This window comes from Panthera uncia, chromosome D4 (genome assembly GCF_023721935.1).
Source record: "Panthera uncia isolate 11264 chromosome D4, Puncia_PCG_1.0, whole genome shotgun sequence".
Classification (NCBI taxonomy): Eukaryota; Metazoa; Chordata; class Mammalia; order Carnivora; family Felidae; genus Panthera; species Panthera uncia.
The window spans coordinates 42535585-42554373 of NC_064807.1; the positions used below are offsets into that span (position 1 = coordinate 42535585).

The following is an 18789-nucleotide window of genomic DNA, read 5'->3' on the forward strand; positions in this document are numbered from 1 at the left end:
TTAATGAGATACTTTGCAGATAGCTTTGAACTTCTGGCAGAAAGATATCATTCCAGGCCAAGGCATTTTTACATTACTGCTCTGTGAGATGGACCATTGAAAAGCTTATACGTAGGGATACTGTCTCCATGTGTGTGGTCCCCCAGGGCTGGGGAGAGAGTGCAGCCAGCACCTGCTGCTCCCTGTGGGTGAGACCATCCTCTGTGTGGGCCAGACAAGGCTGTTTGTTCCAGAAAGCTTTTATTCCCAGTCAGACCTGTGATTAATTATCCTAATACCTCTTGGTGTCTCTGTCTTGATGTGTCATTACTAGGATGACACCACGTATCACTTACTGGTTTCCTTGGTCCGTAGCCATTCATAATGTAAAATCAGTAGTGGTGGTCAAAGTTATAACAGTAATATTTTAGAACACCGCATGCCAAGAAGCGTGCCATAATTCCTGCATGCATTCTCTTAATCTTTGTAGTGGCCCTGACAACAACGATAGCTGCCCTCGAGCAGTGACAGTCTGCCAGGTAAATGTGGTGTTGGTGTGCTTTATCTCACCCATTTTAACTGTACCTCTGAGAAGTGGGTACAGTTTTTACCCATATGTTACAGAAGAGGAAACAAAGTCTAGGAACTTGCTGAAGATCACAATTATTGGGTGGCAGGGCCAAGACACGTGATGCTAAGATAGGCAATCAATGGAAGAATCGTAGACTCTGGATAAGAGAGGACTCTGGGCAGTCCTCCAGCCCAGAAACCTTGTTGTACATTTTTATTTTCTCTGAATCCATGTAGAATGCCCTATTCATTAAATATACTTCTAAATACTATTCTTTGGTAATCCTCTTCCCTAGTTTGCTAGCTTTGGGGAAGGACAGAATGAAGGCAGGATTTGTTGTGCCAAGCGGTTTGCCAGGTTTCTTTAAATGTGACTGCGCCTGTTAGGCTACCCGTCAATCTGCAAAACTGACATTATCCTCCAGTGTCACATAGAAAATCAAGCTTTACCAGCTCTCTCAAGAAGACCATGCTTTAGTAAGAGCCGGGCCAAGGATTCAATATCAAGTTTACTTGAGTCCAAAGAGTACACAGCTCTGTCTACTCTTCTGAGACTTGGTGAAAAAACGTGACTTTGTCTAGCCTGCCCACATCTTTTGTGCCTTTGAAATGTCAATGATATTGCCTGTCAGCCTTACAGTACTTACAGACCAAACAGTTAATAACAATACTAAGTGTTTTTTCTGTGTACTTTTAGTATATGCCAGACACTGTGCTCAGTGCTTTATGGGCACTATCTTGTTTAATCTTCAAAAAAGAAAAAAAACCCTAGGGGGTAAATACTATTGTTGTTACCATATCAACGAAAGAAAGCTGAGGCACAGATGTGGGACCCCCACAGAAGCACTGGAGAGAGGGTTTGAATGCAGGCAGCATGCCTTGAGAACCTCTCCTCTCATTTGCTTCTTGGTCCTCCCCAGCTCATACTTTCCTTGACAGCTTGATTGCTATGATTCTTTCTGTGATTTCTTTCAAGAAGTCTTTCACAACAAATTTTGGGGTCAGGCTAAAGTTGGAGTAAATCCGCTTGAGGTCACTGGGTCAGTAAGAGGTAGCCCCCGTGTCAAACCCCCAGGATGTTGGGTATAGGGGAAGAGTGGTGCCCTGGTACTCGGGTGGGGGGGGTGCACTGGAATTCCTCTTTTTTAGTGCACCTGTCACACCCACTGTGACCAAATCATGCCATCTTCTCCACCAGCCAGTCAGCTTCTCAAGGGTAGGTAACATTTTATTGCCCAGGATCGTACTACTGGAATTGAAGGGAGTAGCAGTTGGCTGTGCATGTGGAACATGCTTTTCAGAGATGAGAAAACTGAGGCCCAGGGTAGTTTGGGAGCTTGGCAATGTTAGGTAGATAGTAAAAGGCAGAATCAAGAGGGCGGATTCAAACGCTGTTCTGCCCAACTCAAGCCCATGGTGTTTTGAGTGAATGAGTAACTTCATGGTTCCACTCATCTGTACTTGGCTCAGGATGCTAAGTTGCCTCAAGACCCTTGCTATTTTTTACCAGCTCTTTCCAGGGTCCCTTACTTCTTCCTAAAAGCCGTAGACAGATAAGCTGTTGGGAAGGGGGAAAGTGGTCATCAGGACTCTGCTGTGCCTGGAACTGCAGGGAGAACATTGAGCCCATGGCTTACTCAGAGGTTGTGACAATTTCCTTGAGTGCTAAAGATACTTTTTATGAAGGCCAAGGATCACAGCCCATCTAGATCACCTGGTGACTGAAGGAGGGCTTCAGAAGGAGTCAGATGGGCACTGAGGGCTTCAGGCTGATCTTTGAAAGCCCCTTCACTTTGGCCTTAGTCCCTTCATTTCAAAAGTGGGGAGGGACAGGGCATCTGGATGGCCCAGTTGGTTAAGTGTCCAACACTTGGTTTCAGCTCAGATCTTGCAGTTCCTGAGTTCAAGCCCTGCATTGGGCTCTGTGCTAGCAGTGCAGAGCCTGCTTGGGATTCTCTCTCTCTCTCTCTCTCTCTCTCTCTCTCTCTCTCTCTCTCCCCCCACCCTTCTCCCACTTATGTCTATGTCTTTCTCAAAAATAAATAAACTTAAAAAAAAAAGTGGAGGAGGGGGAGAGGCTGTACCAGATCATCTCTGAGGTCCCTTCTACCTCCTTTACTCATTTACAAAAGACCACAGAAGATAAAAACCGGTATCTAGTGGAGAACAGGAAGAGCCATGAGTACAATAACTTCAAACTTTGTTGCAGCTTTTTCTGAGCTCCACAAAATGGGGGTACACTGATTGCACAAGCTTGGGATGTGTTCACTTGAAGCTAAACAGATGTATTTACTGCTGGATTTTACCTCTATTTTTTTTAATATAGTGCTTGATATTTTTTCTTGTTTTTATTGTAAAAGTAATAAAGGGTCTATAAAACAATTCAAATAATACCTAAATCTATAAAGTACAAATACAAGTCTCCCTCATCCTCTCACTTCTGTTCCCCAGAGTCTGTCTCTCTCAATAATCTGGTATACATCCTTTTGGAATTTTTATATATTTTATTGTATTATATATAAAACACATACACACACATATGATTTGGTTTTTTAATGGGATATTACTCATGTTTAGAAATTTGACGTGGTTTCTACTCAACAACATGTCTAGGAGACATTTCATTATACTATGTTGAGATCCGTATCACCATTTTTAATGGCTGATTACTGTTCCCGAGTGCATTGAACTATCCCCCAATTGAAAATTATTTTGGTTTTTCCATTTTTTTAACTCCTTTAAGCATTCCAGCATGTGCTGTGACTTTCCAAGTGAACAATAGAGTATGCATGATTTTCCACATAGTTCCTTGATCAATGAACAATTTTCTGCCCCAGCCATCTCCAGGATACCAAGAGCTCTTGAAATACCACCTAGGAAACATTACTGTCACCTTTAAATTTTCACCTCCTCGGGTGTGCACCTGGGTGGCTCAGTCAGTTAAGTGTCCAACTTCGGCTCAGGCCATGATCTCACAGTTCATGGATTCGAGCCCCACATCGGGCTCTGTGCTGACAGCTTGGAGCCTGGAGCCTACTCCAGATTCTGTGTCTCCCTCTCTCTCTGCCCTTCTCCTGTTCATGTTCTTTGTCTCTCTCTCTAAAATAAAATAAACATTAAAAAAATTTAGTTTTCACCTCCTTGGGTATTGAGAATCTGACCCTAATGTCTTTATGATGAAGAGCGTGCAGTGGAATCTTGCTAGAAAAAGACACATGAAAGCCAGGTGCTGAAGATGCACTAAAGGTGCTAGACGAAGACAGCAGAGGGCCAGCCCTGGCTCTTCAAAGTTACCAGGACATTGGTGGGAGTGTGGATGAGGAGTAGCATTAAGAGGGATCACACGTGAGGGGTACGGACAAAAAGTTTTACAGTTTGGGCCACTCTCAACATTTTTCTAGATCTAGCCTTAACAGAGGTTTCTGATGCAAGTTAATGGCACACCGTAAGGAAAATTAGAGATTTCAGATTCTGATCTCTGACGTCATCATTTCTCCATTTAACTTAGCTGGCCAGTCAGAAATATGGCTGGAGCTTCATTTTCTGTACAGTTTTCCAAGTCCTGTTTGAGAAAAGAAAGTGAATATATCTGCACAGAGCACACAGGCACAGAGCCGCCATTGGGACTGCTTTGCTATGGGCTGTTGGTGACCTCTCTGTGTTGGGTTTCATTGCTTGTCATCATTCCTATGTCCGGTAGCAGTTCAGAAATGCTCATTTGTTTTCCAACAGAGACGTGCTGAAATGCCCACTGTTATAGTTCCGTTAGTCTGTTTTTGCTTAGTACCAAATCCATCTTTCTGAAAGAATCTGCAAGATTCAGCTGGCTATTGGTCTGTATGACTTTGCAGTGTATTAAAGTATACTCTCAGTAGCCTGAGCCAGCAAGATAGGTCGAGAGAGGAGGAAAGTAACTGAAGACAAGTCTACCACATCTTTGGCTTTTAAATATGCCAAAGTTTTATCTGAAAGAAATTCATTATATGAAATAATCACTATCAATTTGGTACTACTGTATCTCATCATACATATAATTTACTAGTTGAAATGAATTTACGTGATTCTTAGAAGCACATGCCAGCTTCTCAAGCAATAGTTTTATGGGATGTCTCTGAATGTATTAGGACAGACTGGTTCATCATAATCCCTGCTTCTCCTTTATTTCACAAATATTTCCATGCATACTTGGACCAGACCCTATGTTAGATACTGGGGATAGAGAAAAAGAAGACTCATTCCCTGTCAAACTAAAAGTCTCATTTGGAAGCCAGAGAAGTAAATGCAGTGCTTAAGTGCTAAAAGATGGTATAGGTATTTATTCATTCCATAAGCATTTATTAATCTACCTATTATGTGTCCCACACACACCTAGCCACTGGGAGTATTATGAATGAAAAAGTCTGCATCCCCTAGCAATTTACATGCATTTAGATTTCTGCTCAAATTTCTGCGTCAGAAAGACCTTCTGACGGTCACTGTTCAAAAGAGCACTCCTCATCACCCCTTATCCCTTTAACTTTGCTGTTTTAGTCACAGAATTGTATCACCATCTGATATATATTGATTTGTTGATTGCCTGCCCATAAGGGTGGAGACTTTCTTTACTGCCATATCCCCAGTGCTAGGAATAGTGCCTGGTACCAAACAGGTACTGAGCAAATAGTGAACGAATGAATGAATGATTAGAGTAAGACAATAAATGCAGAAAAGTACACAAGAAAAGCATCAGGTGGTGATATATTTGGGACAGAAAATTGAAATGGGTGATAGGGAGTGATTTGGTGGCCATGTTAGGTGGGTGATCTGAGGTTACCGGTAAGCCAAGATGTGAATGATGACCAGTGTCTAGCAATATGACATCAGGAGGAAGAGTAGTCTTGGACAAGGGGAAAGCAGTGGAAAACCCCTGAAGTGAAAAGAGTTTGGTGTGTTGAAGGAATCCCCCCAAAAAGTTAATTTGGCTGGTCTGTGGTAGGCAGAAAGTAGAGGTGATATGGGATGAGGCCATAAGGCTAACCAGGGACCACAAGAAGGAATCTAGCTTTTAGTTTGAGTATCACAGGGAGGTTTTGGAGGATATTAGGCGGGAAAGTAAAATGATCTAATTTCCATTTGTAAAGACTCACACTGGCTCCTTTGTGGCAAGTGGATTGTAGAGGAGCATGAGTGGAAGTGGTAAGGTTTCCTCTCCAATCACCCCTTCAACTCCACAAATACATGCGTGACATCAGATACAGTGGTAGGCGCCAGTGAGACTATAAATAAAAGCTGCTGTTCTCCAGAAGCTAAGAAACACCAAAGGGCTGGTGTGGAGTCAGATACCTTGGGCCCTGAGTTTGTTTTAAATTCCAATGGGCAGAATACTTCTCTTAAAACTTCTAAACGTTTAGAAGCTCTGACTAGAGTTTCCAAGTTCAGTGTGCACAGTAATCACCAGGACCTTGTTAGAAATGCAGATTCGCACATCCTACCCTACCCCAGAAACACCTTCTACAGCAAAGCCCCAGAATTCATACTTTACAAGCACCACAGGTGACTCTGAGGCTGGAGGTTCAAGGACCATCTTTAAGAAGCATGTTGAGAGAGAAAAGGGGAGGAAGGTGCACTTCCTAATAGCACTCGCTTTTAATTCTGTTAAAAGATCTGGTGGAGACAGAACTCAACACCGAGGTGACACTTAGGAATTCCAGGCACCCTCCCTGGCCCCTGCCTTCCCTCACAGACTCCCATCAACCCACACACTTGCACATGGGTTGGATTGAATTCACACCAGGCCTTGGACTTGAGGCAAACTGCATAGTGCCTGTGTGTGAAGGGAGCAGACATGTGGAAGTTAACAGGCTCCAAATCTGCCAGTTTTCAGGGAACATTCTGGACTGGCTAGAGGTTGAAATAACCAAGTGTGGCTACCTGGTTCAGCCTGAGAACAAAAAAGAACTGGGCTTTCCAGCACGGCCAGGGGAGTAAGTTAGAAACTTGTTTTCAAGGGGTCGCGATGCCACTTGATTTAGAAAACAAGAGAACTCTGCCCTATTCTCTCTTTGCTTTCATTGCTGTATCCTTAGCTCTGGGGACCTGTAATTGACTGGTTTCACCATATTGCTGCCCTACAATGTCCACCAAGAAAGAAGTATTGTAGCTTCACCTCATGGGTCTCATGCACTAATGGTACCTGAGTGGTTTATAAACATTAATATGATAGCCCTGGAGTAGCCAGCCTATACCCTGGAAATATTTTGCATATAGGTGGCTATCTTAGGTGCCCCCCAGCATTGTTAATTATGATTTTTAAGTACCACCTAATATTCTCCCTCAGTTTATTATAGAGTTGTCTTCTCTCGGTCCACCTCATATTCTTTTTTTTTTTTTTTCATAGTTCAAAGACTTAAATATATGGCATCATCTTTATTTTTTTCTCCAAATTTTTACTTACATTCTAGTTAGTTAACATACAGTGTAATATTAGTTTCAGGTGTAGAATCCAGTGATTCATCACTTACATACAGTACCTAGTGCTCATCACAACAAGCGCACTCGTTAATACCCATCACCTATTTCACCCATCCCCCACCCCCCTCCCCTCTAGCAACCCTCAGTTAGTTCTCTATAGTTAAGAGTCTATTTCTTGGTTTGCCTCTCTTCCCCTCCCCCCATGTTCATTTGTTTTGTTCCTTAAATTCCACATAGGAGTGAAATCAAATGGTATTTGTCTTTCTCTGACTGACTTATTTCATTTAGCATAATATATTCTAGCTCCATCCATGTTGTGGCAAATGGCAAGATTTCATTCTTTTTTTATGGCTGAATAATATTCTATCATATATATACACCACATCTTTATCCGTTCATCAGTCCATGGGCATTTGGGCTTTCAATACTTTGGCTCGTGTTGATAATGCTGCTATAAACATTTGGGTGCATGTATCCCTTCAAATCAGTATTTTTGTATTCTTTGGGTGAATACCTAGTAGTGCAGTTGCTGGATCGTAGGGTAATTCTATCTTTAACCTTTTGAGGAACCGCCATACTATTTTCCAGAGTAGCTGCACCAGTTCAAGAAGAAGAAAGTGGTCTCTGAAAACATTTCTTATCTGATCTCTGAGTAGCATTCCATAGAAGGCTAAGCACCTCTTCCTAAAAACACATGCTGGCCTCTTCAGAAACCACACACACTTGGTTTGCTTCCTACTTCTCTGGCTATACTTTTTCAGTCTTTGTGCATTTTTCGTCCCCTGCCTGCCTCCTATCTACCCTCTTGGGAGTCTCACTCTCTTCCCCTGGATGCTAATGATTCTCATGTGTCTAGCACCAGCCCGAATCTCTCTTCTGATTCTTATGCACAGCTGCCTACTGGACATCCTTACCAGATGCCCCACAAAGATGTCAACTTTGTATATCTAAAACTAAACTCCTGAATCCCTATCCTAGGAAAGTGTACTCCCACCTATCCAGCTTCCCAAGGCAAAATATTTTTATTTCTAGACTGTTCTTATTCCTCAGTGGCTCTTTATTCATTCCTCCACTTTTCTCTGTTTTCACTGCCTCTACTTTGCTTTACCCTTGTCCACTCTAGATGATTCCAACAACCCTCTAATTCTGTATTTGCCTTTTCTAGACCAGGGTTGGCAAATTATAGCCAGTGGCTCTTATGTTTTTTAAAGGGTTATTAAAAATGGCTTTTAAAAATGTTATTCAAAGAGCTGTTGAAATTGAGCCCAGAGTTTTTGGGTCAGCTTGCTCAAGGTTTCACACTTGGTAAGTGGTAGAGCTGGCATTTGAACCCAGGTTATTGAAGGGTTATTAAAAGAAGGGTTTTAAATTTTTAAGGGGTGATTAAAACAAACTAGAAATAAAATATACAACAGATACTATAGGTGGCCCTCAAAGACTAAAATATTTACTGTCTTGTTATAGAAAAAATGTATTGACTCCTGCTCTAGATCATTTGATATGCTACTGCCAGAGTATCTTTCTAGCAAACCTGTCTATGCAGCTTTCATGCTTAAAATTCTTTTAATGGCTTGCCATCACTTGAAGAATAAGTTCCAAGTGACTTTGTATGATGTGCAACACCTTTTGTCATCTGACATTTGTCTCCCTCACTCGCTTCATCTCTTACCATCTCTTACACTCCCCCCATCTCACCCCTCTGAGCTATGCCTTTCACCAGTACCCAGTTACTTGCTGTTTATGAATTTGCCTGGGCTTTAGATTTACCTCATCCTACCCTTCCTTACCAGAAGCCTAACCCTAAGGCTCAGTTGAGCTGGCATAGTAGAGCTGGGATTTGAACCCAAAGTGACACCCTACATGACCCACATAGTACCCTACACATTGTACTCTGTCTCAGATCACCCTACCACTGTGTGTTAGAATTCCTTATTTGTTTTTCTACATTACCTTCTGGATTATGGGCAGAAGGCAGATATTCTTCTTCAAGGGCAGATATTTAAGAGTGTATGTTAATTTCTCCACAATTCCAAGAACACATTAGACACTCAACAGATGATAAAATGATGGATAAATGAATTTTAAAAATGATGAACACTAGCGATTAGCAGAGAGTTTTCCTAATCACTGGAGACTATAGACTATATGGTTTTGCATAATCTGAACTTCCAGTCTTTAATATGCAATTATGGCAGAGTTCCAGAGTGGTACCCACTCCCAATTAAACATTTCTGCCCTGCCCACATGTTCTCCATTAGAGAAGTGTCAGGAAACCCTAAGGTTCTGTGCCACACAACTGTACAATTTGAAAAGGATTGCTGTAGAATGAATAAGTACAGAGAATAGGGGCACCTGGGTGGCTCAGTCAGTTGAGTGTCTGACTCTTGATTTTGGCTTAGGCCATGATCTCATGGTTCGTGGGGGTTAAGCCCCACACCGGGCTCTGCACTGATGGCATAGAGCCTGCTTGGGATTCTCTCTCTCCCTCTCTCTCTGCCCTTCCTCCACTTGTGTGCATGCTTTCCCTCCCTCAAAATAAATAAATAAACTTTCTAAAAAGTTAAAAAAAAAATAAGTACAGATAATAAATACCTTGTGGCATCCTATCTCCCATCACATCTAGGCCAATGATGAAATCATCATCATCATCAACATTTATTAACCACTTGCTTTGAACGAGGTGCTGGTCTGAGTGTTTTACAGGTCTTCCTTTATTCTTATAATAATGCTTTGAGGTTACTATCCCAATTTTACAAATGTTGAAATTGAAGCATAGAGATGTTAGATTAACTTGCCCAAAGTTTCACACTTAATAAGTAGTGGAGCTGGGATTTAAACCCAAGGAAGTCTGGCTCCAGGGACTATTTCTTTGTATTGATTTTAACCTTAGTTGAATACATGGACTTGGCCATTGTTTTAAGAAGAAGCCACTGGGGTCAGCTAGATCTAGCATAAGTTAACATTCTGTCTTCTAGCCAGCTGGCTTGCAATCCGTGAGCCTTCATTTTTATTTTGGCACATCTGTTTTAGGGAAAGCCTTTCTTCTATTTTCTATTGCTCTACCTTTACACACACTTTCCCATATAAATATGCACAGTACTGGGCACATAATAGGTGCTCAGTAAGCACTGTAATCATGACATATGTATTTGCATCTCTAGCTGTGTATGTTTACAGTGTTTATGGCCTGTGCACATGTGTGTCTAGAGACCTAGACCAAAAAGAAAGCTGAAACTAAACTGTTCCTTGCTTTTCAGTTACTCTGTACAAACACTGAACGCTTAGTGGGCCCTCCTAGACTTCATCACATTGAGCTGAAACTCAGGCAGAAGCTAACTCCAGTTTGCATTTGGATGGAGTGTAACGCTAGCCAAAGAATCTCACAAGTAACTCTTCCCCGCATCTAATACCAGGAGGCTCATGTAATATGGACAGATGTACATTCAGCGTTCCTACGTCTGAACCCAAATCCAGAAACAATACCTGTAAGGACACTGCTGATTTCCTTATAGAAAAGAAAAGCCAGATTCTCTAAACTAGGTGCTGGAAGTACGATTACCAAATTGGGGGGAAAGCTGGCTGAAGATTGATCCTTTTCTCTGAGAAAATCTAAATATTGCTGATAGCCCACACTGGCGGAGAAGTCTTGATTTGCCATTCAACACTCTGGCCCAGGGGTGAGCTACAGTCAACATAATATACATAGTTCAGTTAATATAAGCCTTAAAGCATCTAAACAAGACTTTCCTAAAAGTTACGGGATTTTTCAAAGGAATGAAGATGAACATGAAGAATAATATGAAATTAGATATTTTGAAGAAAACACTGATTCCTTTTTAAGGGTGGGAAGTGACTCACATGTGATAATCTATCTACATGGAATCATAGGGAAAGGGCTAATGTCAAGGAGTTTCTGCCTTTTAACCCCTAAGCCTGTCCCTGTTTTCCTTCTATTCGGGGTCTGCCTGATTCATGCTGGTCATTTCTGACCTACCCTACCCCCCTCCTTGGTCAGGAAGGGCAGCCAGGTGGTTCATCAGTTAACACAGAGGGCAGCCCACAGTGGTAGAAGGACAGTAGGGCAAGAGCAACTTAGGTTGGAATTCCTGTTCTGCCACTTAGTATCCATGTGAGCCCTCTTTAACCCCTCCGAACCTTGGTTTTCTCATTACTAAATTAAAACGATTATACCCACCCTACAGAAGAGCAAGAATATGAAGAACATATAGTATCTGTAAAGTGCCTGACATACAATGGATGCTCATACGTCAGCATCTATAATCATACATAGAGATATAATCATAGAGATACATAGATAGAAGGTCATTATATCATACCATCTTCCAGGACATCACAAAATAAGGAGCCTTATTCTCATTTTGAGGAACTAGGGAACAACCTAGGCAGTTGTTCAAAGAGATGAGATAGAAAGGTATGAAGGAAAACATAGTGTGATAGGGAATTAGCCTAAATCCAGGCAAAAGGGGAGAATGCTTATATTCTTCTGACATTTTTTTGCTATTGTTTCTGGTCTGGTAGAAAAGAGAAATGTGTATGCTCTCTATGCTTATACTTCCCAGACAGTTTTGGACAACTTTCCAAAGTGGTGTTGAATAGGAGATGAATTAAGGAGTACTTGGAAGCCTTTGGCCTGGGCAACACAGAGTATTTACAGATGGAAACTTCTCAGAATGGAGGAGAGAATCAAATGGGAAATGCCTCCAGGGTCAATTTGAGAACCACAGTTGTGAATAACGCTATATGTAAAAGTCATAAGCATACGAAATGCAGTTTCCAAGTTTGCAGAGACTATAAAATCTGGGAGCAGGGCAGATAGGGAGAGAAGAAACCAGTTTTAGTTTGGTTTGGCTTGTTTCCTTCGTAGAACTAAAGGAAGTGGGGATAACAAATGTTTTTCCCAGTTGAAAACTATAGGAATAGTAAGTCAGAGGAAAGGGGGCCATCCCAGTAAATACCTGTGTCTCGGGGGGGGGGGGGGGCGGTGAGAAGTATTGAAGGTCAATGCAAAGGTCACAAGAGCATCAGAGGACACAAGATTGTGACAACCAGGTGGCACAAATGAAGCTTAGAGTCCAGCCTTCTCTATTCCCCAAAAGGTTAGGAGGTCTCCAAAGATCCCTCTAGCATTTATTCTTCTTAGAAAAATGGTCCTAGAAAAAGGCAGAGTTCCGATAAAGTGGTTAACATGGTTATATAAATGAGGAAGGCACTGAAAAAACCTGAAGCGAAAATTCTTCCATGTTCTAGGTCACAGCCAGCAAACTCTTCTAGTAAAGGGCCAGATAATAAACGTTTTAGGCTTTGCAGGCCATCCTATCTTTGTCCCAACCATTCATTTCAGCCATTGTACCCTAAGAGCAGTAATAGAAAGCACTTAAATGAGCATGCTGGTGTTCCAATAAAACTCTGTTGACAAAAGCAGGTGGCAGCTGACCAGAGTTTGATCCCTCTCCCAGGCCAAGAGGAAATCAAGTCAGAGTCATTTCATGCATAGCATGACAGTTTGAAATGAATTACCCAGCTAGCAAATAAAACTACAAGTATTAGCAAATTCAAGATTTCATGAGTTTCTGAAGAGAAAGATGTTGAAGAGTTTGGCAGAAAGTACTAGGACAGGGTTAAGAATGTGTGGTCAGGTGGCCTTTCCCATTCCAAGAATATTTTCTATACTTCCACCTGGAGCAGCCCTGAAGCTTCCAGCATCAAATAACTTTTAGTTGGCAATTACATTAAAAACAGCCAAGGTTATAAAAAGTTGCCCTAGCCAAATGGTGATATGAAACTCTTCGTGAACCTCAAATCGGTTCCCCAAAATATCTGTACAAAACAAAACTCTCCCTTGCAAGTCTCTAGGCTACTATAATTTTTGGTTTCAGAAAAAAAAAGTTCTTGCTCACAGAGGAGGTCTTCTCACAGCATTCTTTTTTTCCTCCAGCTTCAAGCTATTTAAAATCTAGAATATTCTTGTGAGTGATTATCCATTTCCCTGAGTAACTACAAACTTTGGCATAAATTACCCCCCAACAAAAATGAGGCCAAACCACATGCCTTCTAGTTATTTAAAATCCAGAATATTCTTGTTAGTTATTGTCCATTTCCCTGAGTAACTACAAACCTTGGCACAAATTACCCCCCACCAAAATGAAGCCAAACCACATGGCTTACTATTAGGCCCCAGTGGATGCCTGGATATGGTCAGTTTTTTTAAGGGTCAAAGTTCACTCCCCATTCCTGATTCCTCCATGCACTAGCTGAGCAAGTTGCTTACCTTCTCTGAGCTTTTGCTTTCTCTCTCAAAAGGGATAAAAATATCAATCTAATAGGATGACATAATAAAATTGTAGAAAACTTATACACTTGTATAATAAGTAACAGCCCCCACTGTCCCTTTGTGCTAGATTTAATTATCCTAATCTAAAAAATTTCTAGGCAGAGAAAAAAAAAACCACCTGCATTTCAGAGTAAGTAAGAATCCTCAGCATCTTTTCCTAAGAGTTTGGAGCTGATGTTCTTTACACAGCTGGCTTTCACTTCATGTATTTCCTTGTAGACTCACTTTTTACCAAATCTCATTCTTTTACTCATTATTTATATACTTTTTTTTTTTTTGCAACTGCAGGATTCTGGCTTTTTTTTAAGCGTTCTAAGATTTCAGCATTTGGTTAATAGTGTTAAAGCAGTTATGAAAATAAGTAGTTGTACTTATTCAGAAATTTTGGAGTCAAGAATAGAACTGAGATGGTTGCCAACCTGACATGCCATGTGACCTCAGTCTCTGCTCCTCCTTTCCACCCCCAGTGCTACCACCAAGGTAAAGGCATTGTGGCTCACTCCCTGCTCATTCACACACAAAAAAACCCTTGTCCACCCACCTCCACGTGCCTGGTTTTATTCCTTGAAAACTCTACATTTCTTAGTCATTTACCCTTGTCAGAACAGTTCCTCACAGCATCCAAAATACATAGGCTCAGACATGAAGAGTGAATGATAACGGTGATGGTCATGTCAATAACAACAACAACCTGTATTTCCATAGGTTTTAACACATTGGGCAATCATCTGCTTTGTTTTTGTTTTTGTTTTGTTTAATATAATTTATTGTCACATTGGCTAAGATACAACACCCAGTGCTCATCCCAACAGATCATGTGCAATCTTTAAATACCTGAGCGCAGGTAGAATAGTCACAACAATCTTAGGTGCTATAATTCTCCTCATTCTATAGGTAAGGAAACTGTGACATTCAGAAGTAAAGAAATGACTTGCCCAAGGTTACAAAGTGACTAAGGGTAAAGCTGGGGTTGGAACCCAGGCAGCTTGCCTGCAGAGTCTATTCTCTTAACCACTATGCTATATTGTCAGCATGATCATTTTTAGCTCCATTATTCTGAAGTCTCTATCCAGCATGATAGCACTGTGCTAGGGAACTATTGAAGAGAGAACTATGAAAGAGGTAAAAAACTCTCAGCCCTTGAAGTATTAGTTTACCACCTAACTGAAAAAATGAGACCTTGTAGAGTAGAAAAGGTTTTGTAGTACAGCTCAGAACAACTCTGGATGATCAGGAAAGGAAGAAATTCTTGTGGACAGTGGTAACACAAGTGGTAAAACTTGACTCATTCTTAACTGAAAGGGAGAATTTGGAAGGATAGATGGGAGGAGAAAGAGCATGAATTCAGCCCCAAGCTAATGACAAGGAGAGCCAAAGAGGCCATCTTGACTAGAGCAACAAGTTTCTGCTGGGATGTGGGACAGGTTAAGTTTGCAAGGATGAGAGAAAGATACTGTTCTAAAAAGAAAGAATGTACCTATGATTTCCAGCATCCAGTCCTGTGTTGAGACCTAAAATGGGTCTAAGAATGCTTGTTTATCAGAGGTACATGGGTGGCTTGATCTGACTCTAGATATCAGGGTCATGAGTTCATATCAGGGTTATGAGTTCAAGCCCTGCATTGGGCTCTATGCTGGACATGAAGCTTACTTTAAAAAAAAAAAAATTTTTTTTTTTTTTAAATACTTGCTTGTCATGGTGGGAGGCCTGAGATGGTACAGCATCGTGGCCTGTGTTGCCAATGGCTGTTTCTGTGTCCAGACCTTTAAAATTTCCTCTCAAAAAGGAGTTCCAAGATGATAACATAGGTGACTACCACCTGAATCATTTTTTAAAAAATACCAATTTGTTAAATGCATTTGATGTCGAAGCTTATTTATTTTACTTACAAAACCATAAGAATGGGTCTCCTTCCTTTGATTCTTATAAGAATTGTCTGAGGTCAGTATTATCCTCCATTTGCAGAAAGAACTTAGAGGCTCAGAGTTGAAAAGCTTACCCACGACCTCCACATGACTCTGTCTCTCTTGACTGAAATCAGAACCCTTCCTCTCCATAGCAGCTAGACGTAGTTGGTCATGGAGGTCACTTTGAGAGATGGGCCTGCACAAGACCGTAGTGTTCACAGCTAAACCAAGGATTCAGAGGAAGGCATCATGATACCACCCCACTCTCAGAATTGCTAGAAGCTTTCTTTTAGACCCCCAGAGCCGCCTCCTTTTCAAATAAGAGTACTTTCTCACTGACCATTACAAATGCAGAGGAGACAACTTCACTTCAAGGAGCTTGTCCTTGATAGGACTGGCCCATGGACACTTTGTCCATATCCTACTCACAAGGTTGATCAGGGCCATACTTCTGTAACTATAGCAATTATTTTTACTCTCTCAGCTGCTCCTTCATTGCTAGAATGCTTGAGAAGACATTCTGTCACAAAGAAGCTTACAAGGCCACCAGAAAAGCAAATTCCTTTATTTTCTGGCTAACACTATGACCAAAGAAATAAAGCAGTTAAGTTTTAGCTCATTAAACCAAAAGGGAAGTGGGGTATGGGTATGGGAGAAAAGCAGCTAGTATTAATATACCTAATGTGACCACAGGACCATTTTCTATGTAGGCCTTAATTATGCCCCATTTCATGTCCCCTCATTCTCTGATTCCTTAAATTCCAAAACAACCCCAGAGAAATCTTTCTGGTTTTGCTTGGAAAGCAGCACTATGTTTCTGTGCCTGTGCATTCTAAAACAGGCCTGTCAAATCTGAAAACTAAATACAAGCTGACAGAAATCAGCTACTAACAAATTAAGTTAAATTAATAGAGTAGACGCCTGAAATACAAAGAAAACGTTTTTTCCCCAAGAATCTCTCTTTCTAGATGCCAGGCTATCTAAAGAGACTAAAGCTGACCTCATTCTCCACAGCAAGCCCTTTCCTTTGCCTTGTCATGTTTCCTAGAGAGCCCTGCATGGGAACCCTCTGCATAACTACTGCTCCCCCTGGTGGCAGCCTCCAAACCCCCAACAGTCAATGTGAAGGACATATCAAAGACATGATAAATGGAAAAAAAGAATGCTAGACTGAGAATCTCCACTTCAAATTCTGACTCTGCTACCAAATAACTCTGTAGCCCCCCTTTGGCTAAAAGGTTCAGTTTCATGAGTATAAATAATTTGTAAGTATATGCAATAAGTGACAAATTCAGATTTTGTCCCATGTAGGTTTTGTTATCTTCTTTATCTCTATGTGTACATTTTATGGAATAAAAGAACATGCAAATGGTGAATATCAAGGCTTAGGTTCATTCTTTTCCATTCCCACTATTGCCATCCCTTATGGCTTTTAGCCTGGTGTGAAAGCTCTCCTCCTCCTCTTTATCACCTTTGTGGAAATCTTTTCCAAGCTTCAGACTGGCTCAGAAAGCATTATGGCTCACTCAGTAGCACCTGTGCAAAAGCTAACCCCCACCTTAAAAAGTAGGTGGTTCAGACCCACTGTGGTTTACCCTTCCTGCATAAGATCAGGCAGGTACAGTAGTTCTATGGGGGAAAAAATGATCTGAATATGGAGTTCTAATAAATCGGGGGCTGGAGAGAATTGGCCAATAGCATCTCTTCCTTTCTTACAATCTTACCACTCCTGTCCTTCCTTGCATTGAATTCTTCATTCAGAATGTCCAAAGTTACCTATAAAGCATCATTGGAAATACCAAAAGATAGTCTGGAAATTTCTTATATACCTTATTTTTACAATTTCCTCTGAGTAGAAAAACCTACTTCAACTGGGTTTTAGATATTGATAAGCTGAAATGTAGGAAGGTAAAGAGATTTGCCAGTGGTGACTACTTAAGCAGTACCAGGACCAAAATAAAGTTCAGAAGACGTGTCTTCTAGCCTCCTGCTCTGAATGTTCAAGATACCTTTCTGTAGGGAAGAGAGAGAGGGTGCTGGTTTTAAGGAGGCAACTATACCAATGGACTTGGGAATGTAGCAAATTCTAATCCCTACCTTTTGATTGTAGTAAAACTGAATAATGATTGACTAAACTCAGTCATCATGAAATTTGATTAAGCCTGCTTTTATTATTGCTGTTTGGAAATCATTATGGAGGCATACATGTTCCTGGACATCATAAGATTTATATCATAAAGTCAGTCTTTGATTTTCCTTAAAACAGTCTGAATACCTGAAGGGATTTAACAATGATAATATGTGGTGTCTATTAAGATTCCTTTTAGTGACATTATTACATATTATGTGGTTTACCAGAGATCAGAAATTGGATAGTCATCTTTCTCTTATTAGCTTCTCTGAAAGAAACTAACATGTAATTGTTTGACTTAGAGAAAAAGCACTTCACATTTGATGGATGTGTGAATGAATGAGTGGATGAGTTTTACCAGTTTACCATGGTGTCTCTCCCATCCCTCTTGAAGCTTCAGTTCCAGTTCAATGCCACAAAAGCTTGACTGTCCTCAGCGGTAAAGGTGATGGTCTGGAATGGCACTGAATCAAACACAGACCATCCAGAAACTTTCCTTTAGCTGAGGTTTTCTATTTCCTTCCCCATTTTTACCAGAACTGCATAACTAGATTGAAGATTGAAACATGTAAGCCTTGCTTTCCCCCCTTCCTGCCTTTCTCCTGACAGGAAGTAAGAATAAGCAGTGCAATAGGCCCAAGGCCAAAGACAGACTTGAGGGAGCCTGATTCATTGCCAGACAGGTCACCCTCCTCAGAATAACTAAGAGCTGACAAGAGACAGTGCCAAACTGCCAGTCCCATAGAGTCTGGAGAGGACCCAACAGGAGAAATAGTGAAGAAAGAAAAGAATTGTATAGTGGGGAGAACGTGTTGTTGGGGCAGGAGGTCTGACTCCTAGTGTTAATTTCACCACCAAGTCTTGTGAGTTCTTCTGACATTTTCATGTGCTTTTTCCCCCTTTCCTGAAAAATGACCCCTGTTTCCAACTTATCTCCTACAGATGGATGTTAATGTGATATTAGGTAAACAGATCTTTGGGCCTTTTGAAACTAGGGAGGTGGAAATTATCACAAAGATGGAAATGACTGACTATAGGAGGCCACAAGCCACCTCTAAGGCATTTCTGTGTGTTGAATGGTTTACAAACCTAAGGCCCTGGCAGGTCCAGGCCCTGGATCTCTGAGCCTCCTACCCTGTTCTCCTCCCTTCCGTCTGGATCCCCACCTCCATCAACAGATTCCAGTTATCATCAGCCTCACCAAGTCACCAAGACATCAGTTTCAAGTCATCATTAGTCACTAACTGCCATGATGTAGCAGCCAGTTCTTAGAAATGACATAATCCAGAAAAGAAAAAATAGTAGACTGAGACTGGAGTGGGTTTTGAAGCTCATGTTAGACACTCACAATGTGATTCTTATAATTCTTTTCAGAGTAAGCAAAGTGTCTGAACTAGATG

At 41.2% G+C, this 18789-nt stretch overlaps 1 protein-coding gene across 1 annotated transcript in view; it reads left to right on the forward strand.

The window, feature by feature from the left end:
* The window catches only part of ADAMTSL1 (ADAMTS like 1), a 405773-nt gene that overhangs the window by 285286 nt on the left and 101698 nt on the right, over positions 1-18789 (forward strand). The window lies entirely within an intron of this gene.